The sequence below is a fragment of the Pinus tabuliformis genome, chromosome J (genome assembly GCF_031772625.1).
Source record: "Pinus tabuliformis cultivar Carrire ecotype Pingquan chromosome J, CPIR1, whole genome shotgun sequence".
Taxonomy (NCBI): domain Eukaryota; kingdom Viridiplantae; phylum Streptophyta; class Pinopsida; order Pinales; family Pinaceae; genus Pinus; species Pinus tabuliformis.
The window spans coordinates 290008594-290033966 of record NC_142295.1 but is presented as its reverse complement, the minus strand read 5'-3'; positions in this window follow the sequence as shown (position 1 = coordinate 290033966).

Below are 25373 nucleotides of genomic sequence, written 5' to 3'. Positions count from 1 at the left end.
TCTTCTTCTTCGGCTTCTGAATTTTCTTATCTTTCTATACTGACATGCTCTATGCTCTTTGAGGGTAGTCCTTTTGTTGAGTTGAGTCTAGTACTCCTTATTAAGGCCATGATAGGGGCCTTTTGAGTTTTCTTCCTTTCTGTTTTAGGCTTCTCTACTTGTGATGAAATCTTTGTTTCTTGTATGTGTTTCTTTCTTCTAATATTTCTTTTGCTTATTTTCTCTAAAACTTCTGCAAGTGGGATGTGATCTTCTGACAGTTTTTGTGGCTGTTGTGGTTCTTGTTCTTGTGTATTATCAATTTTTCTTTTCCTTCCCTCCTAGGTCTGCTACTATTTGGTTTCCCATGAGTTTCTTCCTAAAAGTGATTTCTTACTAAAAATCTCTCCCAATTATCACCTATGTTTTTGAAATGAAATTCAACAAGTATTTTGACTAGACCACAGTGATGCATTTTATTATCTATAAACTGAATTCTCCTCTAAACATTTCCCTAACATCTTTCCAAGACTATTCAACAAGAAATATGTAAGTTTTATCTCATTTTCTTCAATAAAATTCATTAGCAACTAAATATGATAGAAAAACATACATCCAAACCTTCCTTCATAGGTAACAAATTTTTGGATTATTAGAGGTAGGTTTCTCCACTTACTTTTCAATGTTGTGCTTGGGATTCCCTTCTTGAAAATGGTGGTGTCCATGCTTGGTTTCTTCAGGAAAACCTTCTAGTCCTCTATTTCAATACCTCTAATCTTGAACCATTTCTCTCCAATCCACGGCAGTCAAGTGGATTTGGCTATAAATGACTCTGTCACTATGAATTTGATGTCCCCTATCTCCACTTCAACTCCATCAAAGGCCCTAGCGAAGGATTTGGTCACTTCTCTATGGAAGCCATCTAATTTCTCTACAAATTCGAGCCACTTTGCCTTCTGCAGTAATTATTTTGTTTGTGGATACCCCTCTAAAAAATTCTTGCTTGTCGGTTCTATTTTGACTATCACACCCATGGGTGAGAAGCTTTGTTTCGAAACTGTTTTTTTTACAGGGTAGGATGGCTTGGTAGGTTTTTTAGAGTGGAGAGGTCGAGAGTGTGAGTGATGGAATAATGAGAGCATAGGTAGTGAGGGTATAATGGAATGGGGTGGAATTTAACCGTTAAGATCATTCTGGCTTATGTTTTGGGTGGCCAATTCAATGGATTGAGATATGAGCGATAATGACTAGAAGTGAATGACAGATTTGCGCAAGATTTGATATGACACGACCAACTCTTTGCAATAATGATTTTTATTTTTTCAGTAGTACTATGTCTTACAATTCATATATGTAATTTGTTGACCCCTATTATTAAATTAAATAAATGCATAACTTTGATTTATTTGCTTGCTAACCTTTGGTTTTCTTTTATGATGTCTTCAGGTACCTTTCAGTGGAGGCAGTCAAACATTCCTTCAATTTCATGATCAGAGGTGTCTATCACATTCGCTGTAGAAAGTCATCAGAGCTGCAGAAAATCAATGATTCTGTAGCTATTTATTCTTTTTGAAAAGAAAGGGATAAAAGAAAATGGGATTCTAGAAAATGGAATACAAAGAAAATTTAAGATGCCAACCATTCTTGGTTTTCATCTTGAATTTTATGTATAAACATGCCAACAATTGTTGGTTTTCATGTTTATACATATATATATATATATATCTGTGAAAAAAGAAAATTCTAAGGTGGAGAAGAAGAATAATTCTTCTTGACCAACTTCAAATCAGACTTGTCCTAGAAAATATTTACAAATTCCTCCTTTGTCATTGGCTTGTGATAGATCCTGAGTTGATGTCAATTCACTAGGAGAGGAAATTTTTCTTCATCAATAGTCCTAATTCTGACTGCTCCATTATCAAAAACATTTTCAATCTCATAAGGCCCAAGCCACTGAGTTTGAAATTTTCCTTGGAAATTTTTGAACTTTGAATCAAAGAGTAATGGCCAGTCCCCTAGCTGAATTTTTCTTTCTTTGATGTATGTATCATGCCATCTGGATCTTTTTTGCTGGACTAAACTAGTCTTATGAATAACTTCTTTCCTTATTACATCAAGCTCATTGAGTTGTCCCATTCTTTTCTTTTGTGCTTCTGATAAGTCAAGTCCTAACTTCAGTGTTGTCTTGTAAGTCTGAATCTGGAAGTCAATTGGAAATAGGACTTGCTTCCCATAAACAAGTTCATAGGGAGTATCTCCTATAGTGTTTCTCCATGTGGTATGGTAGGCCCATAAAGCTTCTGGAAGCTTTTCTTCCCAGTCCCTTATGTGCAAGTTAACTATCTTGGTAAGGATTGCTTCAATCACTTTGTTGGTAAAATCTACTTGTCCATTTGCTTGTGGATGGTATGGAGTAGACTTCCGATGCTTGATTTTATATTCTTCCACTATCGTTTGCACTACGCTAGATGTAAATTTCTTTCCTTTATATGTTACAATTTCTCTTAGGACACCAAAAAGAGTAAAAATATTCTCAAAAAGAAATGAAACTATAACATTTTTAGTAGAAAAAGAAAGTTCTGTAGCTTCTACCCATTTAGTAACATAATCAATGCATACAAGAATATTTTTTTTGTTTTGAAGATGGATTAATTGGTCCAACAAAATCCAAATCCTATTTTTCAAAAGGTTTGATGAGTACCTGAGTCTATAATAGCATTTCGTCTGAAGGAATATGTTTCCCCATTCTTTGACAACTATCACACCTCTTAACATATTCCTTGGCATCCTTAAAAGGGGAAGGCCAATAATATCCTAAGAGAAGGACTTTATAAGAAGTTATTTTGTTAGCAAAATGACCTCCACATGGTTCATCATTGCATGCTTTAAGTATTTGAGGTATTTCATCTTCTCTTACACACCTTTTAATGATGAAATTTGTCTTGTATTGTATAATTCTTCACTTATCCATGAATGATATGCACGTGTTTGGATTATTCTTCTCTTTTCTCTAGGAATCAAATAGGAGGGTAACTTTCTTGAAACTAAATAATTGGCAATATCTGTAGACCAAGGTGATTTGGTAGACACTGCAAAAAGATATTCATTAGGAAACTTATCCTCTATAGGTATATTATTGTTATCATTTTGAATTCTAGATAAAAAGTAAGCAATTGTGCTTTGTTTTCCAGGTCGGTCCAGAATGGTGATATTAAATTCTTGCAATAGTAATAGCCATCTTATTACTCTACCATTAGTAATTGGTTTATTCATTAAATATCTAATTCCAGAATGGTTTGTATGAATGAAATTTTCATAGCCATTAATGTAATGTCTAAATTAATTAATGGCATGAATGACAACTAAAAACTCCTTCTCAGTTACAATATAATTTAGCTCTGCAAGAGTTAAATTTTTACCGGTATAATAAATGGCATAAGGAGTGAGGTCTTTTTGTCCTAACACACCTCCTAGAGTTGTATCTGAAGCATTAGTTGATATATGAAAAGGCAATTTCCAATTAGGTACTTTTAAGATGGGTTCTTCAGAGATATTTTTTTTTCAAAGTTTCAAAAGCCTTCTGACAATCAGAGTTCCAACTAAATTCATAGTCTTTAGTGAGTTTGAAGAGTAGAGATGTAATATTTGTGGAGTTTTATATAAATCTTCTATAATATCTAGTAAAACCAAGAAAACTCTTAACATCTCGTTAACAACTTGGGATTGATAATTTGGAAATAACTTCTACCTTAGATGAGTCTACCCTAATTCCATTTCTTGAAATATTGTGACCTAAAACAATTCCTTCATTAAACACCATAAAACACCTTTCATGACTAATGAAAAATTTTCTTCTTTGCATCTTATGATAACTTTTTATAAATTTTCAAGTGCTTCTTCAAAAGAATTTCCATAAACTGTAAAATCATCCATATACACTTCCACACAATCATGAATAAGATCAGAGAAAATTCTTGGTACTACTCTTTGGAATGTTGTTGGAGCATTGCATAATCCAAGAGGAAGTACTCGGTAAGCATAAGTCCCCATGGACAGGTGAATGTGGTTTTATCTTGATCTTCAGGTGCTACCTGAATCTGACTATACCCACTAAAACCATCCAAAAATGAGAAATATTTCTTCCATGCTAATGTATCTAAAACTTGATCTATGAAAGGAAGTGGAAAGTGATCTTTCAAAGTTGCTTTATTCAAGTCCCTGTAATCAATGTATACTCTCCATTTTCCATTTTTCTTAGGAATGATTACAAGCGGTGAAACAGATTGACTATCTAATATTGGATAGATGAAATTTACATTTAACAATTTCTACAATTCTTCTTTAAAAATTTCTTTTAAGTTTGGATTCATTCTTCTTTGTGGTTGTCAAACTGGTCTAGCATTTACTTCAATATAGATATGATGCATGCAAGTTTTAAGATCAATTCCTTTCATATCAGTGTATTCCCATGCATGTGCAGATTAGTGTTTTTGTAATATTTCTACCAGCTTGTTTTTCTGTAATTATTTCAGGTTTTCATTTATGTTCAAGGGTTTTCCTGGAAAAATTTATATTGAAGAATTTCCAAAATTTTCCATAGAATGTAAAGACATTTGTCTAGATGATAGATATTCAATATTACATTGTTCTTGAAAATTTTGAGTATCGTCACAATATAAAGAGGATTCATGATTTTCTATTGAATTTAAAATTTGATCCTCCTCATTTATTTGTGCAATTGTGAAAATTGGTTGTATATCGTTATCTTCATCCATCCATTCTTCATTTTCTACTTCTATCATTGTTTTTGCAAGTGGGTACAATGTAAATTTCTTTGTCGAGCTTCCATCTGAGATAAACATGTCTCCTGATCTACAACTGATAAAAGCATCGGTTGTAGCTAACCATTGCCTTCCTAAAATTAATGGATGTCCTCCTAAATTATTCTTGGGGGTTAGAATCATGAAATCAATAGGATATTCTCAAGAATCTAAGGATACATATATATCTTCTAACACACCATCGGGTTTAATTATAGACTTGTCTACTAATTGTACAATGTTGGTGTGTACTGAATATTAGGAAGCTTCAATTTATCATAGTTTGTTTTCTCATTATGTTTATGGTTGCTCCTAGATCAATCAGAGTGTTTAGTATTTCAATTCCATTGATGTTCGTTTTTACAATGGGGCTTCCTGGATCTAAATATTTATGAATTTTTGTTTTCCCCAAAATAATATCTGCAATTTCCCTGACTAATTGAATTCATTTTATTTCTTTTCTTTTTATTCCTGATCCTTTAGTACTCAATTCCTTAATTGTTTTTGCAAGAAAAGGTATTTCTTTTATTGCTTGTAATAAATGAATTTTTATATAGACATTTTTCAATTCATCTAACATATCATAATCGGGAAATATGATTTGTTTGCCTACTCCTTTATCAATTTTCAACCTTTCATGAAAAGGTGGTATTGAGACAGATACTAAAGGTTGTTCTATAATAGGAGTATTATTAGAATGTGTGGGAATTTTTTTTGTTTCAATATTTTCATTTTGAGGAAGGGAAATTTCTTCTTCAGAGTTATTATTGTCTTTTTGAAAAATATTTTCTATTTCCTAAACAACAATAGATGGTTTCTTCCTTTCTAATACTCAACCAGACCTTAATTGAACATTATTAAGATCTAATGGAGTTATCATATAATTTTGAGGATTTTTTCCTTGTAAGTTGTAAATAGGTTGTGAGGTTTTATTGTTTGGATTTGGGAGTGGTTGAATGGGTAATTGATTTGGTCTTTATGCAAATGGCAAAGAAAGTTGTATATTTGAAATTTGAGTTTGAGCTTGAGGTAACTGGTTAGTTGGAGGCAATTATTGTGGTGGAAAATTTGGATTAGATGGTAGATATTGTTGATATTGAGAATATCTTCCATAAGGATTTTTTTGTCCCTGATTCCAAGATTGTGGTGGTTGAGCCCAAGGCTGCCATGGCATAGGTGGATTCCAATTATTTTGTGAATATTGTGCAAATTGTTTAGGATTAAAACCTTGAGTTTGATTTTTTTGAGGATTTTTCCATGGTATTTTGGAAATAAAGTAAAGAGTGTCTACCTGATTTGGAATTCCTTCTTCACTAAACATAACCTTAAGACCTGGTATAGAGGGACATTCTTTTGTATCATGATTTTCTGCACATATAACATAGGTTTCTATGCTTTTTAAATCTAAATGGCATTCTCTTAGAGCATGTTTCTTTCTACACCCAGGACAAAAGATGGATAATGTAGCATTTTCAGCTTTCTGCTTGTTTTGTATTTTAAGTGTGTCAATTTTCTCACTGAGACTCCCTAAAATATATGTTTTAAATTTATCAAGAAAAATTCCTATTTCTACCCTACTTATTGTCACGGGTGTAGATTTATTTACTCTTGACAAAAGAGGATCCCTATAACTTTTTCTTGTTCTTGCTTTACCTCTTGAAATATATACACATAGATCATAGTTCTTGCAAATGGTAATTGAGAAATATCTCCTTTTCCCATTAAATTGAGAATACCAATCAACTCATCTTTAATGGATTTGAGTAAGAGAGGTTTCAAAGTTTCCTCATCCAAAATATTCATTTTACCCTTTTGATATTATAAACAAATCTCTCGACAAAGTCTTTAAGATTTTCATCTTCTTTTTGTACCATTTTGAATACTACATCTTTGATGCTATGAGGAATACAATAATCCTTGTATTTCTATAAGAATGCATATTTCATTTTTCCCATGTCCTTATAGAATTTGTTTCTAAACTCATAAACCATTTTAATGTTGCATCTGTTAAGGTGACAGGGAACAATTTTATTTTTTGAGCATTATGTAGATAATCATATGATATACATAATACTTCAAATTCAAAGAGAGATGTCTCTGGTTCTTTACTTCTTATTCCATAAAAATTGGGGAGAATAGAGGGTGAGATATTCTTCATTGTTAATAGTGTATCATCATCAAGGACAGGGAATCCAAAAGGTTATGGATCTCCTCTTCCTCTACCTCTACCACCCCCTCTTCCACCTCCTCTGTTTCCTCCTCCTCCTCCTCCAATTCTATGTTTCTCACCATTGATATTGTGTACTTCTCCTTCTCCTTCTTAAGTCATGATGGATTCTTCAGAAGAGATATATGGTTCTACAACATGATTATCTAGTTTTTCTTCTAGTTCTTATGGTTCCTCTATCAATGGTTTGAAGTAAGTTTCTTCCTCTTCTTCTTCAGAAGGAACTTCTAACTCTTGAGCTAGAAGTTGTTCTCCAGTTGAAGATAGAAAAATTATTCCAGTTGTTGGATATGTAGGATCTACTTCTATCACAGCCTTTGTTGATGAAGTTGGTGAACCTTTAGATTAGATTTTGGATCTTAAGACTTCAGGAAGTCTATATTGGCCTGCTATAGATGGAATTCAAGTTTGAGTGGGTGGTGTGGCACTACGAGGTCATGGTGGAGTGAGTGATGATGTAGGAATTGAACTTATTCCTCGACCTACAAACCTACCTCTAGAGTCTCTTTCCCTATGCATGTCATCTTTTTATTTGATTTTTTTTTTAAGGCTTCTATTTACACTTCCCTGGCAACAACGCCAAAATATTTGGTCAATTTAATGTTCTTAAATTGAAAGCATAAATTACAGACTGAGTTGGTAAACTTATGAAGTGCAAGTGCACTATATATGCTAGAAGTCTATTCTTTCATTTAGTAATATGATGGTTATGTTTGTTTTGAGATTTTCATTGTTACCTAGATTTTCATTAGAGTTAGATTTCTAGAAATTAATACTTGAAAGTTTAAAGCTATTGTTAGAGTAAATGTGAGTTAAGCTATCGTTAGATTAATTTATCAAATTATATATAATTGAGTGTCATTCTAAAATGTCTTATGTTATTCATCCTAAAATTATGAATCTATATAAACACTTTGCTACTATGAAAACAGAGTATTGGGAAAAGCTTGTCTATATATATATATACAAATTATGATCTTAAAGAGTATGAAAGAAATCTTTAATTACAAATTACGGAATGATACAAATTCTAATTCTAGAAAGCATGGAAATATCAACTATGATGAATCGAAAAATGTTGAAGGAGTAATTTATTAAATGACTGTAAGAATAGTGAAATACGAAATGGCAAATGAAATAATCTGAGTTATATGAAATAATGAAAATAGCAAACTAATTAAACTATAATGCAGTGATAACCGAAGGAAATTGAATGAAAAAAATTGTAAAGCAATGAAATGAAAATTAACTAAAAACCTTGACTATCTACAGGGGGCCCTCCGCATCCAGTGGGTATAATTCACAGTCACATATGCATCAAATCAGAAAGCTAACTTCAAATTAACACAAGACCGAAGGTCTAGTTCACAATTTCTTCAGGAATTAACTTAATACTTCCTCTCCTAATATTGTTTATAGACGATACATATTTATATAAAATGTGTGCTCAATCAGTTGAGACTTCTATACCTACATGTTTGATGTCCAATCCTAATTCAAATATGAAACTAGATAGGAAAATTGTTATTTCATCAATTTGCTATTTGGAAAGAAAATCGAGAAAACATGTTGTCCTTGGACTCTTGCTGCTACGTGTTGACCTATATCTTTTACCGCACCAGTGTGTGATTTCTTTGGTGAAATGGCTCGAGTGAATAGGAGGAGATCCATCAAGGGATCGATCCTAAACTACCCATATGCTTAGTTGCTTCATTAGCGCACCAAAACCCCATGAACCATGGAGGTAGCTGCAGATTTATAAAAGGGCTGCGAAATCATTTAATTCTGTAACTAATGCAATCTTTAATATAACAATAAGGAACATTAACGCATATGAAACATAAGACATGTAAGAGTTGTTACCTTATCAAAATCTATGATTTACTGCCTTTATTGAGTTGATAGTGATGATGAAAAAGAGGAAAATGGTGGAAAAGTGGTTTCAAAACAAAATAATTATGGAACTCTACACGCAGATAGCCATCAATATCCACCTAGATTATTCCTACCCCCTTAGGAATAAACGGTCCCTATTGCATTGAGCGCCTCCATGAGATGGGGAAACTTCTACTAAACTTGGTTCCTAGTGAGCCACTTGCCTTGGTGCATGAGCTAGCCATCTTTGACAACCCAATATTGTTAGATCCTTTGTTTTTCAAGTGTTCTTAATCTATGTTTCCATGATCCAATTAGTTTTGGTCTATTCAATGCAATTTGGGTTTAGCTTTGTTGATGTCAACTGCTCCACAATGTCTGATGTGCCCGACAATGGTGTAAAGTATGGTCGAAGGAAGTCCACATTGAATAGTGGGTGAAAGCTAAGGAATTGGGGGATACTTAGCTCAAACAAATTGTCACCCATAGCCTTGGTGATGGCATAAGGCCCATATCGAATTTTTGAAGCTTCTGATGGACTTCAACAAGGCGTTCCTTCTACAAATGAAACCAAACCTTATGACCCACTTGAAACTTATGTTGCACCCATTGTTGATCATGGAATTGTTTATACATGGCATTGGCTTTATATACGATATCATGAACTTGTTGGTGGATGTGTTCAATGTGTTCAATGAACTTAGTGGCTTTATCAACTTTGGACTAAACATGTGCAGATTATGCCTATGTAGTGCAAGAGGCATTGCAACTACAATGGGACACAATGGTTGAAATCCCAGGCCCAATTGAAAGGGATTGTGACTAGTGAAGCTATGGAGGGCTCTTTTATATTTTTGTTCCACATAGTGTAGACTCTCATCCCATGTTCATGCATGCTTAGAGTTTTAAATGCATAGTATGTGCACTATCATACAATCGACAACATTGTTTTGTCCATCAGTCTAAGGATGGAATGCAATAAACTTGGTGAGCTTGGTGTCCAATAACTCCCAGAGGCTTGACCATAATGTCCCTAGGAACCTTCTATCCTAATTTGATACAATGGTTTGTGGGATCCCAAAATGTGCCCACACTCATTCGAAGAAGAGTTTGGAAGTGGCTTATGATGTGATACTCTTCATGTAGGAAGCCAATATGGCCATCTTATAAAATCTATCAATGACCACAAATACATAGTCAATACCATGCTTGGTCGAAGGAACGGTAGACATATAATCCATGGATATGGATTCCATAGTCTAGCTAGTAGTAGGAAGCAAAGTGTATGAGCCTTGCTTCTTAATGGTTGACATAGAAATGGCATAGTAAATGCAAGATTTAATATGTTTTCCAACATCCTGATAGAATTTTTTCCAACGAAAATAATTTTTCAATACTACCACTATATTCTCCACACCAAAGCATCATGTGACCCAACGATAGTGTGCCTCCCAAATCAGCTTGGCATGATCACGTGAAGGAACAAAAAGGTACCTGAAGTAGAATAATATTGCATCCTGGAGGTGGAAGTCTAGAACTTTATTGCCATCGATCAACATCTGGTATGTGGTGGTGAATTCTAGATCATTTTTGTATTGTTGTGCTCATTTAGAAGTCTTGTGCCCACAAGAGTTGAGAATAGTGGTAAGTGCCACAAACGACAGTTGACTAAGGAAATTTGTTAATGTTATTGGTGCTTCCCTTATTGTATTTAATGTTCAAATGGAATTGTTGTAGATATGTGTACCATTTCTGATGGTTATCATTCTACAACTTTCCCTGTGTTTACATAAACTCAAGAGGTTGGTGATCTGTGTGGATGATTGTCTCCTTCTCCAGAATGTAATGTTTCCTCTTTTGGAAAGCTTCAACGATGGAATAAATCTTTGTATCATAGGTGGGGTATTTTTAAATAGTATCAGAGAGTTTCTCATTGTGATAGTCCATTGGAAGCCCTTGCTTGGTGAGAATTGCACCAATAGTTAAGTTGGAGGAATGTGTTTCAATTTCAAATAACTATTGTAGGTCAGGAAATGTGAGGATTAGTGAAGAGAAAAGGTGGTGTTTCAACATTATGAATTCCTTTTGTTGAGACTCATACCAAAATAATTTTTCTTTCACTTCACCATTGGTTACTTGACTTACTTGACTCAAAGTTCAAGTGATATGGGAGAACCCCAACACGAATCTTCGATAGAAATTGGCAAGGCCCAAAAAGCTATGAAGCTCTTTTAGATTCGTCGGGGCTGGCTAATCCCGAATGACTTGGATCTTAGATGGATTCACATGCACAAATTTCTCATCAATTATGTAGCTGATATATTGGACATGGTCCATGCCAAAGGATAATTTCTCCAAGTTGGCACATAGTTTGTGTTACCACAGGGTTTGAAGGACCTGCTGAATATGTTGCAAGTGCTCTACCCAATGTTTATTGAATATGATGATTTCATCTAGATATACAACCATGAACTATTTTATGAAAGGCCACAATATAATGTGATCCATCAGCCTCATAAAAGTTGTAGGGGAATTTGTCAACCTAAAGGGCATGACCAATCACTCAAAGAGACCCTCCTTGGACTTGAAGGTAATATTCCATAAGTTTGCGGGTTTTATTGGAAGTTAGTTACAGCCAGACTTAAAATTTATCTTTCTAAAGTACTTATCCCCCTTGAGTTTTTCAACAAGATCGTCAATCCATGGGATTTGGTATCTATTCCTGAAAATGATTTTAGTCAGTGCTTGATAATCAATCTAGAGTCTCCAGGTCCCATCTTTTTTTTTGTATGAGTACAATTAGGCTCCCACAAGGTGAGGAAATTGGCCATATGTGTCCTTTTTGTAGTAACTCCTAGATCTACCACTTGATTTCCTTATTTTCCAAAAGGGAGTGGAAGTTTATTGGACCATTAGGTAGAGGTCCTCCAGAGGCATATCGATCAAATGTTTGACCTGACAGTGAAAAGGTACCCCTATGGGTGAGGAGAAGATGCCCTTGTACTCTTCCATGACCTTATCAACTTGCTTTTGTTGCATGTGTGAACCCTTTCTAGGGACCATGGATGTGCCAATGATATTCCCCTTACTTTGAGAGTGAATTAGGAAGAAAATAAATTTCCCGATTTTGGGTATGATCTTATTGCATTTCTTAGCAGAGATCAAATAAATGGTGGTAGGTGGGATTACCTCCAATATCCTGTATAATTTTTTGCCCAAAGTAATAATAACAGTATGATGTCTAGACACATACACAACATGATGCTTTCATAAGTATGATTGGTCTAATAAAACGTCACAAAATTCAAGGGGAGAAACATCACATAGTACCTCATCCATGAAAGACTTGATGTTGTAGGGAAGGTAACACTGTTGGCTGACACAAAGATCTCGCCCTTAGTGGAGCCACCCGATTGTGTATGGTTGTGGGTGTGGTGTTTTTGGTAGACCCAACCACTTAACAACCTCTACTAATATGATGTTTTTTTGAATCCCACTATCAACAATGAATTTCAGTGGAGAACCCCTCACCTACACCTATGAGTGGAAAAGATGCTCACCCTCCTCTAGATCTTTGGGATCAACCTTATTAACTTTGGTGGTGGCAATGGTGGCACTAGGTTTTGCATTAATTATCTATTTCCCCTTGTTAGGTTATGGCCTAGATTCAAAACATGCATCTGGCTCAAATTTTTTTAGCCTTTCCACTAGTGATTTCTTTTAGCAACACTTGTTTTTGTTATGAGTGGGGTTCTTATGGAACTCTCACCAGTTTCCCCTTTCTTTCTTCATCTTCCCATTGCTATTATTTTCTCGTGACTTTGATGGTTTTTCTTTATTCATTCCTCCTTGTCTCTTTTCTTTGTTATGTGGATTGGAGGTACCTTTTCCTTGCTTCAGATTCATAGATCCAAAGTCTCGCTTCTTCTTTTTAAATTTTTTCTTGATATTGAAAGCATATCGGTATGCTATGCCAAGTGAGGAGATTTCCAAGAACTATATTTATACCTAGATGTATTTGTACAAACAACCATGGTACTTGAGTACCATATGTCACTTAGATTCCTTAATACCCACCTTCGTGCATAGGGTATGAAAAATATTTGTGAACTCTGACACTTCTTGGTCCCTTTCCTATCGTAGTGTGGTCCATTTTATGTACTTGTCTTCATAGCTCCAAAAAGGTTAATATTGTTCCTTGATGACATCTCATAAATAATCCCAAGAGGGTGTGACTGAAAGTCATGAGGGTTTCTACTCATCTCTTTTCTCACAGTAAGTTTCCCACTAGGCCTTGACATGGGAGGAATCCTTAAGGAGTGCAAAAGTAACCTTTTCCCTATCAAAAAAATTGTGGATTGGAAAACATCCTTTCAGTAGATTTAACCATTTTTCTAGAACATTTTTGTCTATATGGTCTTCTAATATAGGAATTTAAAAGTTAATTTGTAGCTTAAAGGGGATGGTGCTTCACAAGTGACTATTGGATGAAGATGCTTCACTTATTGGTATCCACTGAAGGATCTGGGAAAAATTATCCATCGTCTCATTTCTTTTACACTCAAGGGATTCTTTGAGAAATATTTTGAAAGGATACATTACTCCTTCATCTTTATTTTCTTCTTCCGTGGGAGGTCGTCGAGTTCTGTGAGTTAGGTCTTTTAAGGGCTCAACTAGTTCAATTGCCAACTCCTTATACCCCAACCTTGTTGGGGACATGCACCAAAAAATAGAGAAAGAGAATACTTCTCTGATACCATTGATCCATATTTATAAAGGAATCAAATAAAATATCAATTTGAAATAAAACCATAGAGATACAATGAAGCAAAATGTCAATTAATAAATAAAAAATGTTGAAAATTGTTTACATGCAAAAGGAAACAAACTAGCTTGGAAATGGTAGCTTATCTCTGAGAAGATATGTTATGGTTGAATTGCTTCTAAAACGAGTTATAATGAGGTTGTAAAACCTTTTTAACATGAAGATACAATTAGAAACCCTAAACATCCAAAAAATTGGCCATAGGATATAAAGCACCAAAAGCTTGTGTGCCCTGATAGGGTTAGTTGGAACATCAAATTCCCGAGGTCGTGACTTTGGCATATGATCTTTCTTTTGGTGCGCATGATATCCAATTAGAAAAGAGTATACGAGGAAAACAAATTTCAACTACAAATGTAGTCTTTGACTAATGTTTTCCTATTTCCCAAAAAAAACATTGTTCAAGGCCTCAAAATAGCTCCAAAAGTTTAGGACATGAAAAACTACCAAAAATAGTAAACTATAGAAATAGGAAATTATGTTGGAAAATAGTAAACTAAAAAGAAAAAAAATTGTGGGTCCAAGTGGAATAGGTAGTTGGCCACCAATATCCACCTAGACTAGTTTTCCATGATGGCTTATCAAAATGAAGAAGGCCATCAAGTGAAGGTTAGGTCATGGACTCCAAGGTAAAAGTTGCACTCAGGATTCTTGCAATTATGTACCCTCATTGTGACATTAGTTTCTTGCTTCACCATATATCTTGTGCAGAAGATAAGGAATTATTAAAAGTGTTTCCCACATTGCCCCATTGTTGAGGTGGTGGAGGGTTAGCAACCATGTGCTCTTGCTAGGATAGAAAATGATTCGTCAAGACAACAAGTTGATGAGTAGTAGGATTCTTCGAAGAGTATAGATAAATGTCATCCGTCTGGGGGCACTCATGAGTAATATTATCAACCCCACAAATATTACAAGGAAAATGGTTCTTCCTCTTCTCTTTGGTGCCACTATTATTGTTCTCTTAGGTATGCAATGTTGTTTGTTCCTCTTGAATGCTTATACTTGTTCTTTTTCTTCTTACCTCCTAGTTGTTAAGGGTTATTTGTCAATCTGGATTGAAAAAAGTTGACCTTAGTGGTGGGAATAAGAGCATTTGGATTTTCAGTAGAAGGTTTACTAGCTAGGGCAATGGAAGATATATCCATTTGACAATTTGAGAGGCTACTTGGCCTATGTTTCCAGAAAATACAGACCCCACAACTCCATTGACATGGATTATGTGTTTTTGATTCATAGGATTGATCTCATATAAGGTACCTTCTTGGGAATAGATCAAACCAATTTGATGGGAATGTAAGATGTTTACTCCTAAGTTTGGGCTCCCACCTTTTCCCTATCTTTAGCAATCATAGGAAATAAGGACTTGGTGAACCACTCATGCAACAACTCATTAGGGAACTTGGTTTGAAAGAGACTTTGTCTTCTTTTGTACTCATGAATATGATCAGAAATGTGGGTGCAAGTATCTTGATAAAATTTGGTGAGAATATTAGTACAAGTATCGTACCCAATAGGAAATTGATATTGGTTGAAAAAGGCATGTGATAAAGACATGAAGTTATCATAAGCAGTGCACTCTAAGTCAATGTACCATTTGGCAGCACTGTCAGTAAGAGTCCACTGGAAAGGACATAATTGTATGTTATCATCCATGAATAAGTTGGAAACGAACCATAAGTAATAAGTGATAATGTGGGTTGTAGGGTCTTCTTTAGGCTTACCATTGAACTAAGGAATGTTTGCTGGGATTTTATGAAGGATAGTTAGTCATGTAGGATTATGCTTGATGGGATAATTCATTAACTTAGACAAATTAGGAAAAGAAAGTGTTGGCAAGTAAGGAGCATTGAACAATACATTGGAGGGTTAAGTGACCACTGTGACCCAAGTGGAGCAGGTGCTCCACCCATAGCTAACTTGTGGAAGTGGTTTGGATAGAAGTGTTAGATCCAACACCCATGAAAACCTATTATTGGTTAATTTCACCATGGTGGATGCCCCCAATGAAAAAAGGATACCAAAAAGGTTGCTTACATCCTAGGAAAAAGGGTGTTCTTAAAGGATTACCAAAATTATTAGAACCCAATGGATTAAACATACTATGAGAGAAATATTTCCCTCCCTCTTAATCATTACATGGGAATGTTGTTACACTAAAAAATGTCACCATGACCATTTACAGTTAGGATGACTCTATCAACAGTCATGCTACCCTATTAGTCAAGTCTTATGCCTCTGCTTTCCATGTCAAACTCCAAAAAAGAGAGAAAGTCTTTCTAAATGTATTTATCTCTAGGGACGCAGGTTCTCTCAACCTTACCTGCGGGGACGCACCCAATGTTCACAAAAACTGCGTCTTTGGATGCTCTGTATGTAAAGGTGCAGGTGCGTCCCCCTGAAAAGGTTAAAATGCGCAAGTTTCATCTTTAAAAAGTCACTTGTGGTTATTTCTAGAGCATTCTAGAAGGTTGTTCGATGTGTATTGAGCACCTCCAGATGGTTCATGCACTCCTACCAAAGAGGAACTTATCCCATCAATAGGGGAGCTATCCCATCCAAAGAGGAGATTATCCCATTGATGGTGGACCTGATTAACTGCCTCTTGAGCACTATAAGTACAGGCATTGGGCCAGAAGGAGGGGAGGTTGAAAGCTATACATTTCTAAGGGTAAATGCTGCAGGAATTAGGACTCCCATTTAGAAGCTTGTGAGGAGAGATTGCCATCTTTGCTTGTTCTATTTGGAAGTGGGTGAGCTTTGTCAAAGTAAAGGAAGACTCTTGTGGACCCTGGAAGGAGCTTGCACAACACCAAGGCTCAGGTTGTAATGGTTCCTTTTGATTACCTTTAATGCAAATTGGTCCATTCTTCTCAATAACTTGTTGTTTATGAGTTATTTCATGTACTCCTTGGTCTATATGTTGGATATGCTTTGTTTTATGTCATAATCAGGTGCTATTTAATTGTTTGACTATTGGTGATTGCAGGTTTTGGAGAAAAGGAGGAGCTCATCCAGATCAACAAAGCTTGGACTTCTACAACAGCGTTTGGACAAAGGTAAGAACAAAACACTTGATTTCTCATATTATAATGCATGTTTAGAGAAGGATAGTTCTAGTTTGTCTTGTTTGTCACTAGAGAGTCTTAGGCTCCTAGGGAGGTTGGTTGTGTCCGCACAATCGACTCTTTCCGCCTGACAAATGTGGACCCCTAAAATGAGATCCCCTTGAAAAATGACTTCCAAAATGATTAGAGAGTCCACTAGAAATGAACGTACCCCAAAATATGCTAGAGGATGACATGGAATAGGTAAAAAAATTCTCACGATATGGAAATCCATTATTGGGTATAGTCGCACTCCCTACTGAGATTTTCACACCCATCATGGGGCTCGAGATACTAGATGTGAATGAGAAGTTTAACCCTTGTACATTAGACATATGTATGCTAGACATGGTTGGCCTAGAAACTCCACTAAATATTAATAGAGATGATGTGGTCGTTGATGTGGAGGTACCCATAGTGGATGTACTATATGGGGGAAAAGAGAATCCTTGAATATTCTGCCAAAATGAGGAGAACAAGTTCTGAATGGATGTGTTGGGAAAACAACTCATGGTTGTAGAGGTAGATGTAGACGTGACAAGTCAAATACCATTAGTCGCTATATGTGTGGACACAATAGATCTTGTCGTGGAGGTAGATATGTTATCCATAAAGAACTCGGGTAAAGGAATATATAAATATACAGACAAGTGAACACCCCCACCCAAAGATATGGGTGTAGAGGTATGGTCATGAGGTGAAAAACTATGGTCAGACACTTTGAACATGAGGTTTAGCCCCTTGAGTAGGACCTGAAATGACCTACAACAAAGTTGTATCTATAGTGAGGTTAAGTCTATGCCTATGGTTAAGTGGGCCCTCCTCATAGGGAGAAAGGCTCTTAAGTCTACAACATTTATGAAAACAAAACTCCTCCATTATGGAAACCAACGTTGATAAAAGCATGAAAAAAAAAATATCCTAAGGCCATTAGACATGATCAAATAACTCACACTAAAGTATTCCTAAGGAAACAAGCAAGCAGATAAGAGTTCAAAGGGATCCTCTCATAGTCAGAGCCAAGTTAATGAATTCTTAGGTCAACTACAATGAAATGGTTAGCACGTTTACAAAAACGTCCTATTTAATGGCTCTTAAGCCCATAATTAAGTTCTCATATTAGCTTTGGAGCACCCTCCAAGAGAACCAAGTGAGTTCTAAATAGTCTACCATGGGTACAACAAGGACGACCCCCTTGTCGTCATCCATGATAGTCTCCTAAGACAATGGCTGATAAGGATACCACCAACAACAACCCATATTAAGAGAATATTCATCAAGTATGTCTAGACACAAGGGTAGTGTATCTAGGTCTGAATCCTCCCAAAGGAGTCCCCCATGTAATACATGGAAATCACACCACCAAGACCAAATGAAGTGGCATAGATCACTCCACTAGTTCCAATGTAGCCTCATGATTAACCCTTGTGTGAGAAGGGCATCCCAAGTGTGTGCCACTAAGAGTTTATTTACTCTCCCTAAATCAATATAGTAGGTTTTTTTTATGGTCTTGGAGAGTTTAAATTTCTCCCCTATTCCAATACCCTATCCTAAGCTATTGTGGGTTTACTACTAGAGAATGTGAAAATCTCAAGTTATTTATTTTAATTGTGTGTTTATTTTATGGTTGTTTATTAAGTAAAAGGAATTATGGAGGAAACTGAAGTGGTGTTTTAGAATCATATTATTCAAAGAAACTATGCAAGATATGCACATGCAAGTATTGATTTCAAGGAAACCTATGTAAATAAAGGTTAGGTTCCTTCTTCTTCTTTTTTTAGATTAAAGTATGCAAACCATCCTTTTACACTCTCATTTAACACTCAGACATATAAACCAAATATATAAAAAAATGACAAATGTACATCAAGAAAAATCAAAAGGCAATAGTTAAAAGGCCCACTCAAAAACTAAAACCTTAATCTACAAGCAAGTATGTAATAAGAGGCAAAAAAGCTAACAAGCACCACACTCACAAGTAGACAAATAAAACTGAGCTATTAGGAAAATGATGTTAGAGAGGTATCTGGCAACCAATGTCTTTGATGGGAATCAAACACAAGAGACAGCTCAAACCCCTAATAAAAAGACCAAATCTACTAATTAAATGAAAATCTAGAAAATTCCACAATAACCAAGTACTAAAACTATGGATCTGAAAGAAGACTCCTAATGGGAATTATTACACAAAATATTGTCACCATGACTATTTGCAGTCAGTATGGGTCTATCATCATTCATACTGTCCTCCTTAGCAAGTCTCAAACCTCAGCTCTTCATGTCAAGCTTCGAAAATGAGAGAAATACCTTAAAAATCAATAAAGCTCTGGTTCTGCACTTTCTCTCACTGTTGCCTGTGGTCCCGCACCCCCTGTTCATGTTACCTGCGGACCTGCCCGCTCTGTGTGTAAAGGAGTGGGTGCAGACCCCTGTTAAATTCAAAAAGGCGCAAGTTTATTCGTAAAAACTCACTTTGGGTTAATTCTAGATGATTCTAGAAGGAATCTTGACGTGGATGGTTCGCTCCTAGGTGGTTCATGCATCCCAAAAGTGAAGGAGCTAATCCCTTGATGAGAGGAGCTTATCCCTTTGAAGGAGGGCTTTATCCCTTTGAAGGAGGACCTAGTAACTTCCCTCCATTGCACTATAAATTAAGGCATTGGGCTGGTTGATGGGGAGGTTAGAAGCTGAACATTTTTTAGGGTAAATGCTGTTGGAATTGAGACTTCCTAGTTAAGTTTGAGAGGAGAGATCACATACCTTTTGGCTTCATTGGGAAGAGAGTGAAACTTGTCAAAGTAGAGGAGACTTCTTGCTGGACCCTGGGAGGAGCTTGTACAACATCAAGGCATAAGGTTGTAAAGTTCTTCTTTGATTTAAGTTAATACAATCATATTCATTTTTCTCAACAAATTATCTTATGTGATTTGTTTCATGAATTCCTTTATCATCATGATAAGTATGCTTTATTATATTGGCTTTTCAGGTGCTATTTAATTTGTGTGCTTGTTTGTGTTTGCAAATTCTCTACAAGGGAGCTCATTTGGATCAACGGAGCGAGGCTTCCACAAAATTGCATTGGACCCAAGGTAGGCCTAAAACACTTGTTTGCCTTTATTTATAAATTGCATATTTAGAGAAAGATAGAATTTGTTTGGTTTGCTTGTCACTAGATATCATTAGATACTAGGGAGGTCAGTCTTGTCCGCAAGAACGACTTATCTGGCCGACAAAATGGCGACTCCACTGGGGACTTGATTTTTTGATTTGCTTTTACTTTGACTTGAGAAATTGTGTTTTTGTTTCTGTTTTTGGCTTGATGTGTGTGGGATTGGGTAGGTTTAGTAGATCTTGAATTATTTTTTGTTTTTCATACTTTTGGGAGAGGACCGCACCCTCTGCTTGTAACACAGTGCGGACCTATCCGCACTTTTGCTTTACACACAGAGTGGTACCGCACCTGTGTGGACTGCGGGTCTACGGACCCTGTCAAAATTTTGAAAAACTTAAGATTTTCTCTTAAAGTTAGCTTAGGATTTGTTTAGGTGTTTTTAACCTCTGCCCAGATCTGCATGTGACTTGTCAGGAACTTTCCTTTGGTTAATTCCATTAGCATTAGGGTTTTAGGTGAAATTCCTAGAAGTTTTGGTTGCGAGGCTTGGTTTTCATTTTGGTCTTGTAGTAGAGCTTAGAAGCCTTAGAAGCCTCAGATCACCTTGGTTTTTATTGGCCTTCTTATGAGTCTAATCGTTTACAAAATCTGCCTCTATTGAGGAATCCATCTTGTGTGTCTCATTGCGAAACTTCGAAAGGACTTGTGTTAAAAGTTTTGGATTTCATTTTTAGAAAAGAAAACAAAAATTGGTTGTTTTTTGACTGATTTGTGATTCTGGACAAATTAGTCCTTAGTTTGCTTATAGCTAAGTAAAACATCCTTGAAAATAAATCTTGTAAGCTTTTACTTCAAATAGTTTTAGGATTTATAGATCTCAAGATTAGATTTTTCGATAGTTTTGAGTGTTTTATAAAAATAAAAAAAATATCTTTTGGAAAAAGTTTGTTTTAGTAGTATTTGAGTGTTTGAAAAGAAAGGGAAATTTTCATGAGCATAACTAGTTGTCTCGTTTTTGAGTGTATTGGAAAAGACAAAAATCTCTTCTTTTGATTTGTTTGTTAAGGAAAGATTTGTTTTTACAAATATTTGCATTCTCAAACTCTTTCTTAGCTAGAAATTCATCGAAGGGAAAAGATTGCTTATCATCTTAAGTGCATTTTTTAGTGATTTGGAGTCGAGTCTTCACACCATAAGTTTCATCTCCGCACCTTTTGACTTAAGAAAAAACCAATAAAAATAATGCTTAAAGTAAAATCTATCTAGTAATCTTTTTATTTCTAGGGCTCTATATCACCAACATATCTTAGGCTAGTATCTTGGAGTAGGAGTAATTAACTCTCCAAGATAGTAAAACAAACAAGTAGTTGTATCTTGCGGTAGGAGATAAATTCCAATTGTTACATCTATGCTCTGGGAAAGCTCCTCTTAAAGGAGAAGCACGAGATCATATCTGAACCAGTGTGGGAATCAATCCTTCCTCATTGGGAACGATAGAAGATATTCACGTATTAAAAATGGTAAACCTCGGATTAACCATTGTCGAGGAGCCTGAGGTCACTTGTTGGTAAACCTTGGATTATGTCAAGGAGCCTTCAAGGGGATTGAGCTTGTTACTCTGCCCTTGCGTGCGTATCGGATCATAGACTATTCCCCCAGGTATATTTGTTTCCGTTGGTAACCATAGTGACCATATTCTATAGGATTCTTTCCTAAGGTGACGGTGGTGGGAAGATCCCACTATACCTGGTGCAAACGTCGGCTAGACTCACTTGGATTTTCTTGGGGGTTCTCTTTACTCGAGACGGTTTACTGGAGAAACTTGTGCCAGTCTATTCATTAAGCAGGTTGCCGGGGTAACTATTCCAACCGCCATTTCTGTATTGAATTTTGCGACGTTGGATTTCATCACCAACTAGTGTTTTCCGTACGCAAAGTTACTGTTTATGTGTGGTTTGATCTCCTAGATTCTTTAGGCATGTGATTCAAAATTGTTTGGTTCTTTAGAGGCTTTATGTGGTTTTCATTGATATTTTTCTTTGTTTGCGTGTGAAGTAGTTAAAATATTTAATCGTGGCTGAATTACTGAGGAAGTCCCGTAGACTTTGCGGCCAACCTCCTGAGTTTTTACTGAGCCAGCCTGAAGGGATTCGAGTCCTTGTAACTCCTAGTGAGAGTAAATTTGGGTCACCTGAAGAAGGAGAGTCTTCTTTAGTATTACATCCTGATTATCAAGCTCTAGTAACAGACTATAATCCGCAATCTATTTCATTTTCTGAAATTACTGGTAGTTTTTCATCTACTAGTGATTTAGGTGAGGAACCTGAAATATCTAAACCTGAAACTGAATTTGCTTCTACTCTGACATCAGGATTTGCCTCTCCAACTTCTAGTGGTCCTGGTTCACCCAGGGTAGAAAGAGTAATTACCCAAAATCTTCCTTCTAGACTTATAGCTATTGAAGAACTTGTTACTCCAGAGGAAAGTATCCCTATCCCTAAAAATCAACCAGCTATAGAACTTAGGGAGCATGAATCGATCTTTTACAATCCACCTAGGACCGACGCTTGGTATCTTTCATTGACCAATTTTTTGGAAAACCCGAGACTAAGTTTTTCACCACCTCGCATTCCTTTTCACCCAACACCTATGGGTTATTATCCTCCGTTAAATATGTCAAGATAGTCGTCCATGTTTTCTGAATCTCCAAAAACCTTTTTATATGGCGGTCCTTCTGTTCCCTCTGGATATCAGTCACTTACTGGTACTTTTTTGGGAGCATCTCCTCAACCTATTGAACAAGGGTTATTAACTGGTAATAACGGAACTAAGCCATTGAGTGTAGAAGATATTCTTATTATGTCAGGTACTATTCCTAATCCGCAACCTCAAGGTGGCCAGTTACCGCCTAGGGGGCAGCCTCAAAATCCTCGATTATCGCCTGGGGTGCAACCTCAAGGTACCCAATTTCCACCTGGGGAGCAACATCAAGGACAGTACATACCTATGGGACAGTACATTCCTCAAGGTCAACCCCAGACTCAGTATGTACCTCAAGGTCAACCCCAGTATCAATATGTACCTCAAGGTTAACCCCAGTATCAGTACGTGCCTCAAGGTTATCAACCTCAAGGTCAGTACCCAACCCAAGGTTACCAACCACCTTCCGGTCAATCATTTGTCCAAGGAGCTGGAAATGTACCTTTGAATTATCAACCCTACCCTCAACCCGGTTATGGTCCTCAATATTCTCAACCTATTATGGGTCCGTACCCCGGAATGAACTTAGTGTGGGATCCATCTCAATCTCAACAGATCTTGCAACCGAATGTGCAGTTGTCATCTCAATCTGGACAACCCTTGGTTTCTAGTTCACCCCAGCAACCTGTCCAGCCTACCATTCAAACTTCTGCACCTTCTGTAGTTTCTCAGCTTGGGCCTAGTTTGCCTCGAACTCCACCTCAAATGACTGCTGCAACTGCTGCAACATCTGTTCAATCTACCCCACCTATTTCTGGAGTATCGACAGCTCCCGTTTCTACTGTTCCTGTATCAACTCCTCAGGCATCTTTACCTCAGTCTGGATCCACAATTTAGACTTCGGTTCAAATGCCTGTAGGACAACCTGGTCCAAGTACGGTTGTCACAAGTCAACCTCAATTTACTTATCAACCGTACCAGGGACAGTATCAATTCGGTCATGTTGTGCAGCAGCCAGTCTATTAGTATCAACCGTACCCTGGCTATACATATCAACAACCTCAACAACCCCAGTACGGTCTGGTTAATCCTGGTTTTCTGGGAGGATATAATATCCCAAATGCAATTCCAATTCCTAGTTATCTTGGATATCCACCTCCTGGGGCTGGTCTCATGACCCAGGGTTTCAGGGACCCTAATCGTCAGTTACCGTTCATTGCAACTTTGGACTTGCCTGACTTGTCACGCCTTACGAACGATCCAATTAACTATCTTTTGTTTTCGCCGCCAATGCCGAATAAGTTTCCTAGTGATATTCCTAAGTTTGAAGGCAAATCAGGAGAGGACCCGTCGAACCATGTGATGACTTATCACCTCTGGTGTGTGTCTAACTCCATTTCAGATGATTCAATCCGTTTAATGCTTTTCCAATGCGCTCTAATTGGTCTTGCGGCCAAGTGGTGCATTGAGTTACTGTGAGCCACTTTTTATAACTTTAGTCAGTTAGCTACTTCATTTTTAACTCATTTTCAGTTGGCAGTCAGATATGACAATGGCACGAATTATTAACTTCATTAAAACAGTCAACATCCACTTACATCTCAGATCATATTCATGAATGAAGACATCGACGGTGTTTAGTGAAAGTTTTTATTCCGGATCAGATCTTAGCTGAATGGTTTGTAAAATCTTTATTACCAAAGATCACTGAGGATGTAGCTAAGGCAGGAGTCGTTACTAAAGAGCAAGTAATTGCTCAAGCTCAATACCTTGACTTAGTTTATACGCAGTCAGGTACATTACACGAGAAAATCCCCGACCTTCCTAAACAAAATCAAATAACTGCAGCTCCTTCAGGGTCTCATGCCGCTGATGGTATGATTGGTACGGTTAATACCAAAAGTAAGAAGAAATCTTCCAAGAATTCTTCTCCTATCATAACTTTACCAGATTCCCCGATAGGAGATTCTTCCGCGGAAATTTCCACCGATATTCATGTTGTAGAGTCATCTACAGCCAAATCAAAATCCAGCAATAAGAAGAAAGGGAAGAAGAAAAATAAAACAGATAAAAATTTGAAAGAGAAACTAGAAAAAACAGAATCAACTGATGAGAAACGCAAACCTTATTATCATTGTCTCATTTGTGACGAATAGCATTTTACAAGAGACTGCCCTCATCATGCAGAGGTTGCGAAAATCGTCAAAGGTTCCCAAATGCCTGCTGTTTTGAAGGATCCTTTTCCTAGTCAAGACAGTAAGATGATAGGTTCTTCCTCAAATGCCTCCGAAGAACCCATAATGATGATGTCCCATGTTAGGATTACAACTCGATCACAAGATTATGGAAGTAAAAGTCTTGTTGGTGGTAAGGAAGTAGAATCTTCTAATTTGAATCCATCAACTTCAACTCCCGGTTCCAATCCACTATAGATCGAGAAACCTAACACAGACTTAGTAATCAAACCACCCACCAAGGGTATACTTCGAAAGTCAGCTTTCAATCCACATGCGAGAGTGACTCAGAACTATAACATTGTTGAAGATTTGGCTATTTCACCTTCAACAATGTCGGCTTTGGAAGTGCTGAAATCATGTCCAGCACAACGTAAATTGCTATTGTCGGCTATAGGAGCTGTTGACGTTTAGGACTCGAACCTTATAATTTTTGATCTAGAAAATAGTACACCGCGCTTACCTCATCAAATGGCTTTCCAGATTCCATTGTT